We start from the raw sequence: 18,891 nt of genomic DNA, 5'->3' as shown, positions 1-18,891 counted from the left end.
CTGAGGTGTGGAGATGGGAGGCTGCTGAGGTGTGGAGATGGGAGGCTGCTGAGGAGAGGAGATGGGAGGCTGCTGAGGAGAGGAGATGGGAGGCTGCTGAGGTGTGGAGATGGGAGGCTGCTGAGGTGTGGAGATGGGAGGCTGCTGAGGTGTGGAGATGGGAGGCTGCTGAGGTGTGGAGATGGGAGGCTGCTGAGGAGAGGAGATGGGAGGCTACTGAGGTGAGGAGATGGAGGCTGGTGAGGAGATGGGAGGCTGGTGAGGAGATGGGAGGCTGCTGAGGAGATGGGAGGCTGCTGAGGTGAGGAGATGGGAGGCTGCTGAGGTGTGGAGATGGGAGGCTGCTGAGGTGTGGAGATGGGAGGCTGCTGAGGAGAGGAGATGGGAGGCTACTGAGGTGAGGAGATGGAGGCTGGTGAGGAGATGGGAGGCTGCTGAGGAGATGGGAGGCTGCTGAGGTGAGGAGATGGGAGGCTGCTGAGGTGAGGAGATGGGAGGCTGCTGAGGAGAGGAGATGGGAGGCTGCTGAGGAGAGGAGATGGGAGGCTACTGAGGTGAGGAGATGGAGGCTGGTGAGGAGATGGGAGGCTGCTGAGGAGATGGGAGGCTGCTGAGGTGAGGAGATGGGAGGCTGCTGAGGAGAGGAGATGGGAGGCTGCTGAGGAGAGGAGATGGGAGGCTGCTGAGGAGAGGAGATGGGAGGCTGCTGAGGTGTGGAGATGGGAGGCTGCTGAGGTGTGGAGATGGGAGGCTGCTGAGGTGTGGAGATGGGAGGCTGCTGAGGAGAGGAGATGGGAGGCTGCTGAGGTGTGGAGATGGGAGGCTGCTGAGGTGAGGAGATGGGAGGCTGCTGAGGAGATGGGAGGCTGCTGAGGTGAGGAGATGGGAGGCTGCTGACGTGTGGAGATGGGAGGCTGCTGAGGTGTGGAGATGGGAGGCTGCTGACGTGTGGAGATGGGAGGCTGCTGAGGAGAGGAGATGGGAGGCTACTGAGGTGAGGAGATGGAGGCTGGTGAGGAGATGGGAGGCTGCTGAGGAGATGGGAGGCTGCTGAGGAGATGGGAGGCTGCTGAGGTGAGGAGATGGGAGGCTGCTGAGGTGAGGAGATGGGAGGCTGCTGAGGTGTGGAGATGGGAGGCTGCTGAGGTGTGGAGATGGGAGGCTGCTGAGGAGAGGAGATAGGAGGCTGCTGAGGAGAGGAGATGGGAGGCTGCTGAGGTGTGGAGATGGGAGGCTGCTGAGGTGTGGAAATGGGAGGCTGCTGAGGTGTAATCATAGATGTAATCATAGATGTAATCATAGATGTAATCATAGAATCGTAGAGTTGGAAGGGACCTCCTGGGCCATCTGGTCCAACCCCCTGCTCAAAGCAGGATTCGCTAAATCATCCCAGTTAGATGTCTGTCCAGCCTCTGTTTGAAGACTTCCATTGAAGGAGAACTCACCACTTCTCGTGGCAGCCTGTTCCACTCATTGATCACTCTAACTGTCAAAAAGTTTTTTCTAATATCTAATCTGTGTCTCCTCCCATTCAGCTTCATCCCATTGCTTCTAGTCTTTCCTTGTGCAAATGAGAATAAAGTTGATCCTTCTACAATGTGACAGCCCTTTAGATATTTGTAGACAGCTATTAAGTCTCCTCTCAGTCTTCTCTTTTGCAAACTAAACATTCCCAAATCCTGCAACCTTTCCTCATAAGACAGGGTTTGCAGACCGGTCACCATTCTGGTCGCTCTTTTCTGAACTTGCTCCAGTTTGTTGATGTCTTTTTTAAAATGTGGTGCCCAAAATTGGACACAATATTCCAGATGAGGTCTGACCAAAGAGGAGTAGAGGGAAATAATTACTTCACGTGATCTAGACTGTATGCTTCTGTTAATACATCCTAGAATTGCATTTGCCTTTTTTGCTGCTGCATCACACTGTTGACTCATATTCAGTCTGTGATCTATTAGTATACCCAAGTCTTTTTCACATGTGCTGTCACTTAGCCCTATTCCTCCCATTCTATATATGCTTTTTTCATTTTTATTGCCCAGATGTAGTACTTTGCATTTCTCCCTGTTAAAAACCATTCTGTTAGTTGCTGCCCACTACTCCAGTTTATTTAAATCTTCTTGAATCCTCTCTCTCTCTTCTCTAGTATTAGCTATCCCTCCTAGCTTTGTGTCATCAGCAAATTTAATCAGTTTACCCTCAATTCCTTCATCTAAATCGTTGATAAAGATGTTGAACAATACAGGGCCCAGGACAGAGCCCTGTGGTACCCCACTTGAGACATTCTTCCAACTGGATGTGCAGCCATTTACGACCACTCTTTGGGTCCAATCACTAAGCCAGTTATGAATCCACCTAACAGTTGCCTTGTCCATTCCATACTTAGTCATTTTTTCAATAAGGATTGTATGAGAGACTTTGTCAAATGCTTTGCTGAAGTCAAGATATACTATATCTACAGCATTTCCTTGATCCACCCAATCAGTAATACCATCATAGAAGGAAATTAAATTAGTCTGACATGACTTATTAGTTACAAACCCATGCTGACTCTGTTTAATCACTTCATTCTTATCCAGGTATTGACATACATGTTGTTTAATAATTTGTTCAAAGATCTTTCCTGGTATAGAAGTCAGACTCACCGGCCTATAGTTGCCTGGGTCCACCTTCTTCCCCTTTTTGAAGATAGGAACAACATTTGCTCTTCTCCAGTCTTCTGGCACTTCTCCTGTTCTCCAAGAATTTTCAAAGATTATGGAGAGGGGTTCAAAAATTTCTTCTGCTATCTCCTTCAGTACTCTGGGGTGTAATTCATCTGGACCTGGAGACTTGAATACATTTAGGTTAGCTAAGTGTTTCCTCACTATCTTTCTGTTTATAGATATCCTGGATTCTTCTATTCCCTTAATAGGACAGTGAATAACAGTTGATGTTACATTTCCTTTCTGAGAGAAAACAGATGCAAAATAGGAATTTAAAAGTTCAGCCTTCTCAACATCCTGTCTTACCATTTCATCATTTTCATCCTGTAAAAATCCTATAGCATCTTTGACTTTTCTTTTACTTTTGACATATCCCCAAAATCCTTTATTATTGCTTTTGACATCTCTTGCAAGCCTCAATTCATTTTCAGCTTTAGATAATCTGATTTGTGCCTTGCAGGTTCTGCAGACAGCATTATATTCTTCTTTAGATATGCCTCCTTCTTTCCATTTTATAAACATTTTTTGCTTCCTTTTTAACATGTGCTTAAGTTCTGTGTTCATCCATCCTGGTTTCCTTAAATGCTTCCTATTCTTCCCTCTTTTTGGAATTGTTAACAACTGTGCTTTGAGAATTTCATTTTTCAAGATTTCCCATCCTTCCTGGACATTTTTGTCTTTAAGGATATCCAGCCATTGGATCCCTCCAATTCTCTTTCTGAATCCCTTAAAATCTGCCTTTCTGAAATCTAACCTTGACGTCTGAGTCTTCAAAGGTCTTCCGCCTCTAGTTATCCAAAATTCTAAAATAGCATGGTCGCTACCTCCTAGGGTCCCAGCCACTTTTACCTCCTCAACCATTTCCTCCCTGTTTATAAGGATTAGATCCAAGGTAGCAGTTCCCCTTGTTTTCTCCTTTACCGTTTGGAAGATAAAGTTGTCAGCAAGAGAGGATAAGAATTTCCTTGACCTGTTAGTTTTGCCTGAGAGAGATTCCCAACAAATGTCTGGATAGTTGAAATCTCCCATGATAACTATGTCATATTTTTTGGAGAACTTGGCCATTTGATGCATAAAGAGTTCATCCATATCTTCAGCTTGCACAGGCGGCCTGTAGTAAATGCCTACAATGGTGTCCTTTCCATTGTTCTGTCCTTGTATTCTTACCCAAACAGTTTCCACAGAACTCCCAGTCTCTGAAGCTTCAATCTCTGTACAGATATACCCATTTCTAACATACAATGCGACACCCCCTCCTCGTTTATCAAGTCTGTTTCTTGCAAATAAGTTGTATCCTTCTAGTCTTGTATTCCAATCATGTGTATTGTCCCACCAAGTTTCAGTGATTCCAATGACATCATATTTCTTTTCCTGTGTTAGTAGTTCCAATTCTCCTTGTTTGTTGCCCATGCTTTGTGCATTAGTATAGAAACATTTTAGTTTGTGATTGGTTTCTCTTTCTCCAATATTTTTTTTAATTAGATTCTTTCGTCTTTGTTCTTCCTTTCCACTTCTAATAGCAGAGTTCTCAGTAGCATTTGTCAGGTGTATGGCTTTTTCTGGTCTTTTGCTTCCCTTCCCATGTTGTTCTAGTTTAAAGCTCTCCTTACAAGTGTAGCAAGGCGACTTCCAAATACCTGCTTTCCAGTCTTCGTAAGGTGCACCCCATCTCTAGCAAGTAGTCCATCGTATAAGTAGTTCACTCCGTGATCCAGAAATCCAAATCGTTGCTGACGGCACCATCGACGTAGCCAGTTGTTCACCTGCAGAATCTTATTCCACCTCCTTGTTCCATGGCCATCCACTGGGAGGATGGAAGAGAAGACCACCTGCGCTCCCAGTTCTTTCACTTTCTTGCCTAAGTCTTTAAAGTCTCTGCAGATGGTTTCCAGGTCGTTTCTTGCGGTGTCATTTGTCCCCACATGTAGTAGCAGGAATGGGTAGTCATCTGTAGGTCTGAAGAGTCCTGATATCCTGTCAGACACATCTTTAATTTTTGCACCTGGAAGACAGCACATTTCTCTTGAAGTTATATCCGGTCTGCAGATAGCGGCCTCTGTTCCTCTCAACAGGGAATCCCCCATGACCACCACTCTCCGTTTCTTCTTCACAACATTTTTCTTACTCCGTCCAGGAGGACTCTGAAGGCGTACAAGGTTGCTGTTTGTTGGCAAAGTCTTATCCTGATGTATTTCTTCAACGTTTTCCTGCGTGAGAGCCTGGTACTGGTTTCTGAGCAGTATGGGTGCTGACTGCCTCCTGATCCTCCTGCTTCTCTGGGTCACATGTCTCCATTCCTCTGTTTCTTCAGGTGCACTTCGAATATCTTCTCTTTCTGTAACATGAAGAGATAATTCTGCTCTGTCTAAGAACTCTTCACCTTCCTTAATGATCTTCAACGTAGCTAACCTCTCTTCGAGATTTTGCAACTTTTCCTCCAACAGGGTCACAAGCTTGCATTTGTGGCATGTGAAGTTTGGCTTTTCCACTGGTAAATCTGTGAACATGTAGGTGTGGAGATGGGAGGCTGCTGAGGTGTGGAGATGGGAGGCTGCTGAGGAGAGGAGATGGGAGGCTACTGAGGTGAGGAGATGGAGGCTGGTGAGGAGATGGGAGGCTGGTGAGGAGATGGGAGGCTGCTGAGGAGATGGGAGGCTGCTGAGGTGAGGAGATGGGAGGCTGCTGAGGTGTGGAGATGGGAGGCTGCTGAGGTGTGGAGATGGGAGGCTGCTGAGGAGAGGAGATGGGAGGCTACTGAGGTGAGGAGATGGAGGCTGGTGAGGAGATGGGAGGCTGCTGAGGAGATGGGAGGCTGCTGAGGAGATGGGAGGCTGCTGAGGTGAGGAGATGGGAGGCTGCTGAGGTGAGGAGATGGGAGGCTGCTGAGGAGAGGAGATGGGAGGCTGCTGAGGAGAGGAGATGGGAGGCTACTGAGGTGAGGAGATGGAGGCTGGTGAGGAGATGGGAGGCTGCTGAGGAGATGGGAGGCTGCTGAGGTGAGGAGATGGGAGGCTGCTGAGGAGAGGAGATGGGAGGCTGCTGAGGAGAGGAGATGGGAGGCTGCTGAGGTGTGGAGATGGGAGGCTGCTGAGGTGTGGAGATGGGAGGCTGCTGAGGAGAGGAGATGGGAGGCTGCTGAGGTGTGGAGATGGGAGGCTGCTGAGGTGAGGAGATGGGAGGCTGCTGAGGAGATGGGAGGCTGCTGAGGTGAGGAGATGGGAGGCTGCTGACGTGTGGAGATGGGAGGCTGCTGAGGTGTGGAGATGGGAGGCTGCTGACGTGTGGAGATGGGAGGCTGCTGAGGAGAGGAGATGGGAGGCTACTGAGGTGAGGAGATGGAGGCTGGTGAGGAGATGGGAGGCTGCTGAGGAGATGGGAGGCTGCTGAGGTGAGGAGATGGGAGGCTGCTGAGGAGAGGAGATGGGAGGCTGCTGAGGAGAGGAGATGGGAGGCTGCTGAGGAGAGGAGATGGGAGGCTGCTGAGGTGTGGAGATGGGAGGCTGCTGAGGTGTGGAGATGGGAGGCTGCTGAGGAGAGGAGATGGGAGGCTGCTGAGGTGTGGAGATGGGAGGCTGCTGAGGTGAGGAGATGGGAGGCTGCTGAAGAGATGGGAGGCTGCTGAGGTGAGGAGATGGGAGGCTGCTGAGGAGAGGAGATGGGAGGCTGCTGAGGTGTGGAGATGGGAGGATGCTGAGGTGAGGAGATGGGAGGCTGCTGAGGAGATGGGAGGCTGCTGAGGTGAGGAGATGGGAGGCTGCTGACGTGTGGAGATGGGAGGCTGCTGAGGTGTGGAGATGGGAGGCTGCTGACGTGTGGAGATGGGAGGCTGCTGAGGAGAGGAGATGGGAGGCTACTGAGGTGAGGAGATGGAGGCTGGTGAGGAGATGGGAGGCTGCTGAGGAGATGGGAGGCTGCTGAGGAGATGGGAGGCTGCTGAGGTGAGGAGATGGGAGGCTGCTGAGGTGAGAAGATGGGAGGCTGCTGAGGAGAGGAGATGGGAGGCTACTGAGGTGAGGAGATGGAGGCTGGTGAGGAGATGGGAGGCTGCTGAGGAGATGGGAGGCTGCTGAGGAGATGGGAGGCTGCTGAGGTGAGGAGATGGGAGGCTGCTGAGGTGAGGAGATGGGAGGCTGCTGAGGAGAGGAGATGGGAGGCTGCTGAGGAGAGGAGATGGGAGGCTACTGAGGTGAGGAGATGGAGGCTGGTGAGGAGATGGGAGGCTGCTGAGGAGATGGGAGGCTGCTGAGGTGAGGAGATGGGAGGCTGCTGAGGAGAGGAGATGGGAGGCTGCTGAGGAGAGGAGATGGGAGGCTGCTGAGGAGAGGAGATGGGAGGCTGCTGAGGTGTGGAGATGGGAGGCTGCTGAGGAGAGGAGATGGGAGGCTGCTGAGGTGTGGAGATGGGAGGCTGCTGAGGTGAGGAGATGGGAGGCTGCTGAGGAGATGGGAGGCTGCTGAGTTGAGGAGATGGGAGGCTGCTGACGTGTGGAGATGGGAGGCTGCTGAGGTGTGGAGATGGGAGGCTGCTGACGTGTGGAGATGGGAGGCTGCTGAGGAGAGGAGATGGGAGGCTACTGAGGTGAGGAGATGGAGGCTGGTGAGGAGATGGGAGGCTGCTGAGGAGATGGGAGGCTGCTGAGGAGATGGGAGGCTGCTGAGGTGAGGAGATGGGAGGCTGCTGAGGTGAGGAGATGGGAGGCTGCTGAGGAGAGGAGATGGGAGGCTGCTGAGGAGAGGAGATGGGAGGCTGCTGAGGAGAGGAGATGGGAGGCTGCTGAGGTGTGGAGATGGGAGGCTGCTGAGGTGTGGAGATGGGAGGCTGCTGAGGAGAGGAGATGGGAGGCTGCTGAGGTGTGGAGATGGGAGGCTGCTGAGGTGAGGAGATGGGAGACTGCTGAAGAGATGGGAGGCTGCTGAGGTGAGGAGATGGGAGGCTGCTGAGGAGAGGAGATGGGAGGCTGCTGAGGTGTGGAGATGGGAGGCTGCTGAGGTGAGGAGATGGGAGGCTGCTGAGGAGATGGTAGGCTGCTGAGGTGAGGAGATGGGAGGCTGCTGACGTGTGGAGATGGGAGGCTGCTGAGGTGTGGAGATGGGAGGCTGCTGACGTGTGGAGATGGGAGGCTGCTGAGGAGAGGAGATGGGAGGCTACTGAGGTGAGGAGATGGAGGCTGGTGAGGAGATGGGAGGCTGCTGAGGAGATGGGAGGCTGCTGAGGTGAGGAGATGGGAGGCTGCTGAGGTGAGGAGATGGGAGGCTGCTGAGGAGAGGAGATGGGAGGCTGCTGAGGAGAGGAGATGGGAGGCTGCTGAGGAGAGGAGATGGGAGGCTGCTGAGGTGTGGAGATGGGAGGCTGCTGAGGTGTGGAGATGAGAGGCTGCTGAGGAGAGGAGATGGGAGGATGCTGAGGTGTGGAGATGGGAGGCTGCTGAGGAGAGGAGATGGGAGGCTGCTGAGGAGAGGAGATGGGAGGCTGCTGAGGAGAGGAGATGGGAGGCTGCTGAGGAGAGGAGATGGGAGGCTGCCCAGGTGTGGAGATGGGAGGCTGCTGAGGTGTGGAGATGGGAGGCTGCTGAGGAGAGGAGATGGGAGGATGCTGAGGTGTGGAGATGGGAGGCTGCTGAGGAGAGGAGATGGGAGGCTGCTGAGGTGTGGAGATGGGAGGCTGCTGAGGTGTGGAGATGGGAGGCTGCTGAGGTGTGGAGATGGGAGGCTGCTGAGGAGAGGAGATGGGAGGCTACTGAGGTGAGGAGATGGAGGCTGGTGAGGAGATGGGAGGCTGGTGAGGAGATGGGTGGCTGCTGAGGAGATGGGAGGCTGCTGAGGTGAGGAGATGGGAGGCTGCTGAGGTGTGGAGATGGGAGGCTGCTGAGGTGTGGAGATGGGAGGCTGCTGAGGAGAGGAGATGGGAGGCTACTGAGGTGAGGAGATGGAGGCTGGTGAGGAGATGGGAGGCAGCTGAGGAGATGGGAGGCTGCTGAGTAGATGGGAGGCTGCTGAGGTGAGGAGATGGGAGGCTGCTGAGGTGAGGAGATGGGAGGCTGCTGATTAGAGGAGATGGGAGGCTGCTGAGGAGAGGAGATGGGAGGCTACTGAGGTGAGGAGATGGAGGCTGGTGAGGAGATGGGAGGCTGCTGAGGAGATGGGAGGCTGCTGAGGTGAGGAGATGGGAGGCTGCTGAGGAGAGGAGATGGGAGGCTGCTGAGGAGAGGAGATGGGAGGCTGCTGAGGAGAGGAGATGGGAGGCTGCTGAGGTGTGGAGATGGGAGGCTGCTGAGGTGTGGAGATGGGAGGCTGCTGAGGAGAGGAGATGGGAGGCTGCTGAGGTGTGGAGATGGGAGGCTGCTGAGGTGAGGAGATGGGAGGCTGCTGAGGAGATGGGAGGCTGCTGAGGTGAGGAGATGGGAGGCTGCTGACGTGTGGAGATGGGAGGCTGCTGAGGTGTGGAGATGGGAGGCTGCTGACGTGTGGAGATGGGAGGCTGCTGAGGAGAGGAGATGGGAGGCTACTGAGGTGAGGAGATGGAGGCTGGTGAGGAGATGGGAGGCTGCTGAGGAGATGGGAGGCTGCTGAGGAAATGGGAGGCTGCTGAGGTGAGGAGATGGGAGGCTGCTGAGGTGAGGAGATGGGAGGCTGCTGAGGAGAGGAGATGGGAGGCTGCTGAGGAGAGGAGATGGGAGGCTGCTGAGGTGTGGAGATGGGAGGCTGCTGAGGTGTGGAGATGGGAGGCTGCTGAGGAGAGGAGATGGGAGGCTGCTGAGGTGTGGAGATGGGAGGCTGCTGAGGTGAGGAGATGGGAGGCTGCTGAAGAGATGGGAGGCTGCTGAGGTGAGGAGATGGGAGGCTGCTGACGTGTGGAGATGGGAGGCTGCTGACGTGTGGAGATGGGAGGCTGCTGACATGTGGAGATGGGAGGCTGCTGACATGTGGAGATTGGAGGCTGCTGAGACGACCAAAAAAATTCTAGAATTCCACTTTTTTCAATTTCAACGCACTTTGAATTTTTTTCCCATTTTCGAGTACGCTATTTGATAAAGCCAAATATGTCATTCAAAAGTACAACTCGTCCTGCAAAAAACAAGCCCTCACACGGCCATATTGATGGAAAAATAAAAAGTTGGTATATATGACTGGGAAACATCTTTATTTGGGAAACTAGCTGAAGAGCCCGGCGCTGCCCGGGCATAGTAACTAACTGTGGTTAGTTATAGCAAATTATAATTATCCGCCATCCCATAGTCCCGTGCCCATATACCCATCATACATATCCTCCATCCCATAGTCCCGTGCCCATATACCCATCATACATATCCTCCATCCCATAGTCCAGTGCCCATATACCCATCATACATATCCTCCATCCCATAGTCCCATGCCCATATACCCATCATACATATCCTCCATCCCATAGTCCGGTGCCCATATACCCATCACACATCCTCCATCCCTTAGTCAACCATAGTGACATCATAATGAGGGGCGGGGCTTGATGCGCACACACTGGTTCCCCAGTATGCAAATAGGGGCATTATAACATCACAATGAGGGGCGGGGCTTGACGCGCACACACTTTTTCCTCATTATGTAGATAGGGGCAAAATTGGTGAATTGGAACGCACGGGGTTAAAATTTTGCCTCACAACATAGCCTAGGACACTCTCGGGTCCAGACGTGTGACGTGTGACATTTTGTGGCTGTAGCTGCGACGGTGCAGATGCCTATCCCGGACATACACACACACACTTTGAGCTTTCTATATTAGATTGTTCTGCGCTCGCACTGCGGTGCATGGACTGGGCGCCGATCTCCTGCCCTGCATCCTCATACATGCTGTGAGGCTGCTGAGTTCTAGTCAGGAGACCGGCGGCCCGTCCATGTACTGCGGTCCGAGCGCAGATCGATATCCACCGACAGCTTCATACATGTACAGAAAACAATACAATAATCTACAATCAGAAATACAGATTATAAAAAAAATCACAATCTGGTTTCAATTATTTTTTAAAAAAGTATGTGACTCATTTCCTTAACCCCTTACCTACAATTGACGTAATATTCCGTCCATGTGACCCTGGACCTAATTACCATGGACGGAATATTACGTCATCGCGATCAGCGGCGCCCACGTGGTGAGCACCGCTGATCGCGGCCGAGTGTCAGCTAATTATCATAGCTGACACCCGGCACAATGTGTCAGGGGCGGTCACGGACACGATCGCGGTGTACCGGGGGTTAAAAGGAAGCATCGGCAGGGAGGGGGCTCCCTCCGTGCTTCCCTGAGCCCCCCACGGCAGCGCAATGTGCAGCGCTGCTGCGGGGGGCTCTTTCCCTGCAGGTCCCCGGATCCAATATGGCGACGGGGACCTCCGGGGGCCTGCAGGAAGCTGGCTTCCTCAGTGCCTGCAAAGCGCAGGCATGAGGAAGCCTGTGCAGTGCCTGTGACAGATCGCTGATCTGTCACAGTGATCTGACAGATCAGCGATCTGTCACAGGACAGTTATGTCCCCCCTGGGACATTGTAATAAAGTAAAAAAAAAATTAAAAAAAGTGTAAAAATAGTTAAAAAAAAATCGCTAAATAAATTAAAAAAAAAAAAAAAATATTCCCCAAAAAATTCATTTTTTGCAAATAAAAAAACCCAAAAACAATAAAAGTACACATATTTGGTATCGCCGCGTCCGTAACGACCCGCCCTATAAAACTGTCCCAATAGTTAACCCCTTAAGTGAACCCCTTAAAAAATAAAAATAAAAAACGAAGCAAAAAATAATGATTTATTATCCTACCGCCGAACAAAAAGTGCAATAACGCTCGATCAAAAAGACGCATATAAATATCCATGGTACCGCTGAAAACGTCATCTTGTCCAGCAAAAAACAAGCCACCATACAGCATCATCAGTGAAAAAATAAAAAAGTTATAGCTCGCAGAATAAAGTGATGCAAAAATAATTATTTTTTATATAAAATTGTTTTCATTGCATAAAAGCGACAAAACATAAAAAAACGACCTAAATGAGGTATCGCTGTAACCGTACTGACCCGAAGAATAAAACTGCCTTATAAATTTTACCGCACCCGGAACGGCATAAACGCACCACCCAAAAGAAATTCATGAAACGCTGGTTTTTGTTCATTCTGCGTCCCAAAAAACGAAATAAAAAGCGATCAAAAAATGTCACATGCCCAAACATGATACCAATAAAAGCGTTAACTCGTCCCGCAAAAAATAAGACCTCACATGACTTGGTGGGTCAAAATATGGAAAAATTATAGCTCTCAATATGTGGTGATGCAAAAACTATTTTTACAATAAAAAGCATCTTTTAGCGTGCGACAGCTGCCAAACATAAAAACCGCCATAAATAGTAAATCAAACCCCCCGTTATCACCCCCTTAGTTAGGGAAAAATAATAAAATTAAAAAAATGTATTTATTTCCATTTTCCCATTAGGGCTAGGGTTAGGGCTAGGGCTAGGGTTAGGGCTAGGGCTAGGGTTAGGGTTAGGGCTAGGGTTAGGGCTAGGGTTAGGGCTAGGGCTAGGGTTAGAATTGGGGGTTTCCACTATTTGCGTACATGAGGTGCTCTCCAAATGCAACATGGCGTCTGATCTCAATTCCAGCCAATTCTGCGTTGAAAAAGTCAAATGGTGCTCCTTCCCTTCCAAGCTCTGCCATGCACCCAAACAGTGTTTTACCCCCTCATATGGGGTATCAGCCTACTCAGGACAATTTGCAAAACTACTTCTGGGGTCCTATTTCTCCTGTTGCCCTTAGGAAAATAAAAATTTTGGGGCAAAAATATCATTTTTGTTGAAAAAAAATGTTTTGTTATTTTCACGCCTGGGCGTTATAAACTTCTGTGAAGCCCTTGTGGGTTCAAAGTTCTCACCACACATCTTGATAAGTTCTTTGGGGGGTCTAGTTTCAAAAATGGGGTCACTTGTGGGGGGTTTCCACTGTTTAGGTACATCAGGGGCTCTCCAAACGCGACATGGCGTCCGATCAGAATTCCAGCCAATTTGCATTGAAAAAGTCAAACGGCGCTCCTTCCCTTCTGAGCTCTGCCATGCGCCGAAACAGTGGTTCCCCCCCACATATCAGGTATCAGCGTACTCAGGACAAATTGCACAATAATTTTTGCAGTCCAATTTCTCCTGTTACCCTTGGTAAAATAAAAAAAATTGAACCTGGAGTAATTTTTTTAGTGAAAAAAAGTTAAATGTTAATTATTTTTAAATATTCAAAAAATTCCTGTGACGCACCTGAAGGGTTAATAAACTCCTTGAATGTGGTTTTAAGCACCTTAAGGGGTGCAGTTTTTAGAATGGTGTCACTTTTGGGTATTTTCTATCATATAGACCCCTCAAAGTGGCTTCAAATGTGATGTAGTCCGTAAAAATAAAATGGTGTTGCAAAAATGAGAGATCGCTGGTCAACTTTTAACCCTTATATCTTACTAACAAATAAAAATTTTGGTTCCAAAATTGTGCTGATGTAAAGTAAACATGTGGCAAATGTTACTTATTAAGTTTTTTGTGTGCCATATCTCTGTGGTTTAAGGGCATAAAAATTCAAAGTTGGAAAATTGCGGAATTTTCAAAATTTTCGCCAAATTTCCGTTTTTCTCACAAATAAACGCAAGATATATGAATGAAATTTTACCACTAACATGAAGTACAATATGTCACGAGAAAAGATTGTCAGAATCACCGGGATCCATGGAAGCGTTTCAGAGTTATTACCTCATAAAGGGACAGTGGTCAGAATTGTAAAAATGGGCCCGGTAGTTAACGTGCAAACCACCCTTGGTAGTGAAGGGGTTAAAGAAAAAGAAAAATATACCTAAACAGAGTATTGGGTATTTTAACAAATGATTAATAAGTTACAGTACAGTAGAGCTCATCCAAAAGAGTCTACCTTGTTGTGGTGGCGGCTTAAAATTCTTTTGGCCAGAACAAAAGCTGCTGGCTATATGTATGATCTGGGAAATGTTAATGTGTGATTGGTGAGGACGTGGTGCAGAAGTGGAGTTTTTCCAAGAGTGGGTAGTGGGACTCTTGAGGGGTGGAGGCAGGGCTGGGGTGGAGCCTGGACGGAGTCTCAAGGTGGTCCAAACATTTTTACAGTATGGGGACCTGAAATTCCTAATGGCAGCCCTGCTGGGCAGAAACACAGCGTTTCTCTTGCAAACTAGCGCTTTTGACAATGAGTGCTTGATCTTTAATGCTTGCCATGGCCACAGTAAACGCTCTTGTCTGGTTACTGTAGTGTAGTGATTGTCCTGTTTGCCATCCTCCTGAAAGTTCCCTGTTTCGATCCCGGGCAGAAACATGTGGCTTTTCTTTATTTTGATCACAAACTTATTTTGTTGGCTTAATTAGCCTTAGTTAGCATATTCTATTGCTGGTTTAATGAGCATTACTTTTACCAATGTGATTATTTCTACCCGTTTTTCTTTTTGGCAAGCGTGTGTGTTTTTGACAGTGTCTAAGTGTTCCTAATTCAAGTAACACCTGATAGGATCAAGGTGCAAAAGCAGGCATCTAGGTGCTTTTTCTTTTTGGCTTTTGGACAAAGGCATGAGAATGTTTTGTGGAGCATGGTTTTGTTTCCCTGTTTGTTCTTTTTCTCCAATAGCCTGACAAATGAAAGGTTCCTGTGTTGCAAAATGCACTTTGTCCTGTCTTCAGACATAGAGGAAGACCTCTTGACTTTGGCTGGATGTTTTTTTCTTTTTCAAGTTCATTTCAGCATGTTTAAACATCTTTAGCTTTGCATGGAGTTTCTGAAGTGTAGTGGTTGTCACGTTCACCTCTCACGCGAACGGTCCACAGTTCGAAACTGGATACAAGCATGACGTTAGGTGTTGATATTAAAGCTTTTGAGACGTTGAGTCTTTGTTCTCGACGGCTCGTCATGACCGCAGTAACTTTCCGCAGCCGGTTTCTGTAGTGTAGTGGTTATCACGTTCGCCTAACACGCGAAAGTTCCCCACATCGAAACTGGGCAGAAACACGCTGTTACCCTTTGGTATCCAAGCTTTTGACTTTCAGTTCTTGATCTCGATTGCTTGTTGTCAACACAGTAAGCACTTGCATCCGGTTTCTGTAGTGTAGCTGTTATCACGTTCGCCTCACACGTGAAAGGTCCCTAGTTCGAAACTGGGCAGAAACACAGCTTTTTCTCTTGGAAAACAATCTTTTTGACTTTCAGTGCTTGTTCTTTATTGCTTTCCATGACCACAGCACCTTTTGTTTGTTTGAATCGGTTGGTTTCTGTAGTGTAGCGGTTATCACGTTTGCTTTACACGTGAAAGGGCCTCAGTTCGAAACTGGGCAGAAACACAGCGTTCCTCTTGCAAACTAGCGCTTTTGACAATGAGTGCTTGATCTTTAATGCTTGCCATGACCACAGTAAACGCTCTTGTCTTGTTACTGTAGTGTAGCGATTGTCCTGTTTGCCATCCTCCTGAAAGTTCCCTGTTTTGATCCCGGGCAGAAACATGTGGCTTTTCTTTATTTTGATCACAAACGTATATTGTTGGCTTAATTAGCCTTAGTTAGCATATTCTATTGCTGGTTTAACGAGCATTACTTTTACCAATGTGATTATTTCTACCCGTTTTTGCTTTTGGCAAGCATGTGTGTTTTTGACAGTGTCTAAGTGTTCCTAATTCAAGTAACACCTGATAGGATCAAGGTGCGAAAGCAGGCATCTAGGTGCTTTTTCTTTTTGGCTTTTGGACAAAGGCATGAGAATGTTTTGTGGAGCATGGTTTTGTTTCCCTGTTTGTTCTTTTTCTCCAATAGCCTGACAAATGAAAGGTTCCTGTGTTGCAAAATGCACTTTGTCCTGTCTTCAGACATAGAGGAAGACCTCTTGACTTTGGCTGGCTGTTTTTTTCTTTTTCAAGTTCATTTCAGCATGTTTAAACATCTTTAGGTTTGCATGGAGTTTCTGAAGTGTATTGGTTGTCACGTTCACCTCACACGCGAACGGTCCCCAGTTCGAAACTGGATAGAAGCATGACATTAGGCATTGATATTAAAGCTTTTGACGTTGAGTCTTTGTTCTCGATGGCTCATCATGACCACAGTAACCTTCCTCAGCCGGTTTCTGTAGTGTAGTGGTTATCACGTTTGCCTAACACGCGAAGGGTCCCCAGTTCGAAACTGGGCAGAAACACGCTGTTACCCTTTGGTATCCAAGCTTTTGACTTTCAGTTCTTGATCTCGATTGCTTGTTGTCACCACAGTAAGCGCTTGCATCCGGTTTCTGTAGTGTAGCGGTTATCACGTTCACCTCACACGTGAAAGGTCCCTAGTTCGAAACTGGGCAGAAACACATCTTTTTCTCTTGGAAAACGATCTTTTTGACTTTCAGTGCTTGTTCTTTATTGCTTGCCATGACCACAGCACCTTTTGTTTGTTTGAATCGGTTGGTTTCTGTAGTGTAGCGGTTATCACGTTTGCTTTACACGTGAAAGGGCCTCAGTTCGAAACTGGGCAGAAACACAGCGTTCCTCTTGCAAACTAGCGCTTTTGACAATGAGTGCTTGATCTTTAATGCTTGCCATGACCACAGTAAACGCTCTTGTCTGGTTACTGTAGTGTAGTGATTGTCCTGTTTGCCATACTCCTGAAAGTTCCCTGTTTTGATCCCGGGCAGAAACATGTGGCTTTTCTTTATTTTGATCACAAACGTATATTGTTGGCTTAATTAGCCTTAGTTAGCATATTCTATTGCTGGTTTAATGAGCATTACTTTTACCAATGTGATTATTTCTACCCGTTTTTCTTTTTGGCAAGCATGTGTGTTTTTGACAGTGTCTAAGTGTTCCTAATTCAAGTAACACCTGATAGGATCAAGGTGCAAAAGCAGGCATCTAGGTGCTTTTTCTTTTTGGCTTTTGGACAAAGGCATGAGAATGTTTTGTGGAGCATGGTTTTGTTTCCCTGTTTGTTCTTTTTCTCCAATAGCCTGACAAATGAAAGGTTCCTGTGTTGCAAAATGCACTTTGTCCTGTCTTCAGACATAGAGGAAGACCTCTTGACTTTGGCTGGCTGTTTTTTTCTTTTTCAAGTTCATTTCAGCATGTTTAAACATCTTTAGCTTTGCATGGAGTTTCTGAAGTGTAGTGGTTGTCACGTTCACCTCTCACGCGAACGGTCCACAGTTCGAAACTGGATACAAGCATGACGTTAGGCGTTGATATTAAAGCTTTTGAGACGTTGAGTCTTTGTTCTCGACGGCTCGTCATGACCGCAGTAACTTTCCGCAGCCGGTTTCTGTAGTGTAGTGGTTATCACGTTCGCCTAACACGCGAAAGTTCCCCAGATCGAAACTGGGCAGAAACACGCTGTTACCCTTTAGTATCCAAGCTTTTGACTTTCAGTTCTTGATCTCGATTGCTTGTTGTCAACACAGTAAGCGCTTGCATCTGCTTTCTGTAGTGTAGCTGTTATCACGTTCGCCTCACACGTGAAAGGTCCCTAGTTCGAAACTGGGCAGAAACACAGCTTTTTCTCTTGGAAAACAATCTTTTTGACTTTCAGTGCTTGTTCTTTATTGCTTTCCATGACCACAGCACCTTTTGTTTGTTTGAATCGGTTGGTTTCTGTAGTGTAGCGGTTATCACGTTTGCTTTACACGTGAAAGGGCCTCAGTTCGAAACTGGGCAGAAACACAGCGTTCCTCTTGCAAACTAGCGCTTTTGACAATGAGTGCTTGATCTTTAATGCTTGCCATGACCACAGTAAACGCTCTTGTCTGGTTACTGTAGTGTAGTGATTGTCCTGTTTGCCATCCTCCTGAAAGTTCCCTGTTTTGATCCCGGGCAGAAACATGTGGCGTTTCTTTGCTTTGATCACAAACGTGTATTGTTGGCTTAATTAGCCTTAGTTAGCATATTCTATTGCTGGTTTAATGAGCATTACTTTTACCAATGTGATTATTTCTACCCGTTTTTGCTTTTGGCAAGCATGTGTGTTTTTGACAGTGTCTAAGTGTTCCTAATTCAAGTAACACCTGATAGGATCAAGGTGCAAAAGCAGGCATGTAGGTGCTTTTTCTTTTTGGCTTTTGGACAAAGGCATGAGATTGTTTTGTGGAGCATGGTTTTGTTTCCCTGTTTGTTCTTTTTCTCCAATAGCCTGACAAATGAAAGGTTCCTGTGTTGCAAAATGCACTTTGTCCTGTCTTCAGACATAGAGGAAGACCTCTTGACTTTGGCTGGATGTTTTTTTCTTTTTCAAGTTCATTTCAGCATGTTTAAACATCTTTAGCTTTGCATGGAGTTTCTGAAGTGTAGTGGTTGTCACGTTCACCTCACACGCGACCGGTCCCCAGTTCGAAACTGGATAGAAGCATGACATTAGGTGTAGATATTAAAGCTTTTGACGTTGAGTCTTTGTTCTCGATGGCTCGTCATGACCACAGTAACCTTCCACAGCCGGTTTCTGTAGTGTAGTGGTAATCACGTTCGCCTAACACGCGAAAGGTCCCCAGTTCGAAACTGGGCAGAAACACGCTGTTACCCTTTGGTATCCAAGCTTTTGACTTTCAGTTCTTGATCTCGATTGCTTGTTGACACCACAGTAAGTGGTTGCATCTGGTTTCTGTAGTGTAGCGGTTATCATGTTTTCCTCACACGCGAAAGTTCCCCAGTTTGAAACTGGGCAGAAAAACAGTTTTTTCTCTTGGAAAACGATCTTTTTGACTTTCAGTGCTTGTTCTTTATTGCTTGCCATGACCACAGCATTTTTTGCTTGTTTGAATCGGTTGGTTTCTGTAGTGTAGCGGTTATCACGTTTGCTTTACATGCGAAAGGTCCTCAGTTCGAAACTGGGCAGAAACACAGCGTTCCTCTTGCAAACTAGTGCTTTTGACAATGAGTGCTTGATCTTTAATGCTTGCCATGACCACAGTAAATGCTCTTGTCTGGTTACTGTAGTGTAGTGATTGTCCTGTTTGCCATCCTCCTGAAAGTTCCCTGTTTTGATCCCGGGCAGAAACATGTGGCTTTTCTTTATTTTGATCACAAACGTATATTGTTGGCTTAGGCCTCTTTCACACATCAGGTTTTCGGCGTCAGGCGCGATCCGGCGCTTTTGACTAAAACCGGATCCGGCGAAATGCAATGCCGGATCCGGATTCCCCCCATTGACTTGCATTAGAGCCGGATCGAGCCGG

At 47.9% G+C, this 18,891-nt stretch overlaps 1 long non-coding RNA gene and 7 other non-coding genes across 8 annotated transcripts in view; all 8 read left to right on the top strand.

Moving 5' to 3' along the window:
* LOC141065393 (uncharacterized) overlaps positions 1-18,891 on the top strand; it is a 250,650-nt gene that overhangs the window by 62,156 nt on the left and 169,603 nt on the right. The gene's annotated exons all lie outside the window — the stretch shown is intronic.
* On the top strand, positions 14,972-15,044 carry TRNAV-UAC (transfer RNA valine (anticodon UAC)). The gene has a single exon. It is a non-coding gene; the product is annotated as a tRNA-Val (tRNA).
* TRNAV-AAC (transfer RNA valine (anticodon AAC)) lies at positions 15,813-15,885 on the top strand. Its single transcript has one exon. It is a non-coding gene; the product is annotated as a tRNA-Val (tRNA).
* TRNAV-CAC (transfer RNA valine (anticodon CAC)) lies at positions 15,972-16,044 on the top strand. Its single transcript has one exon. It is a non-coding gene; the product is annotated as a tRNA-Val (tRNA).
* Positions 16,142-16,214, top strand: TRNAV-UAC (transfer RNA valine (anticodon UAC)). The gene has a single exon. It is a non-coding gene; the product is annotated as a tRNA-Val (tRNA).
* TRNAV-UAC (transfer RNA valine (anticodon UAC)) lies at positions 17,314-17,386 on the top strand. The gene has a single exon. It is a non-coding gene; the product is annotated as a tRNA-Val (tRNA).
* TRNAV-AAC (transfer RNA valine (anticodon AAC)) lies at positions 18,155-18,227 on the top strand. Its single transcript has one exon. It is a non-coding gene; the product is annotated as a tRNA-Val (tRNA).
* On the top strand, positions 18,484-18,556 carry TRNAV-UAC (transfer RNA valine (anticodon UAC)). The gene has a single exon. It is a non-coding gene; the product is annotated as a tRNA-Val (tRNA).

This window comes from Dendrobates tinctorius, unplaced genomic scaffold (genome assembly GCF_039654945.1).
Source record: "Dendrobates tinctorius isolate UK_male_01 unplaced genomic scaffold, ASM3965494v1 ptg000251l, whole genome shotgun sequence".
Classification (NCBI taxonomy): domain Eukaryota; kingdom Metazoa; phylum Chordata; class Amphibia; order Anura; family Dendrobatidae; genus Dendrobates; species Dendrobates tinctorius.
Note: the sequence above shows the minus strand (reverse complement) of the source record. Positions and strands in the feature narration are given on the sequence as shown.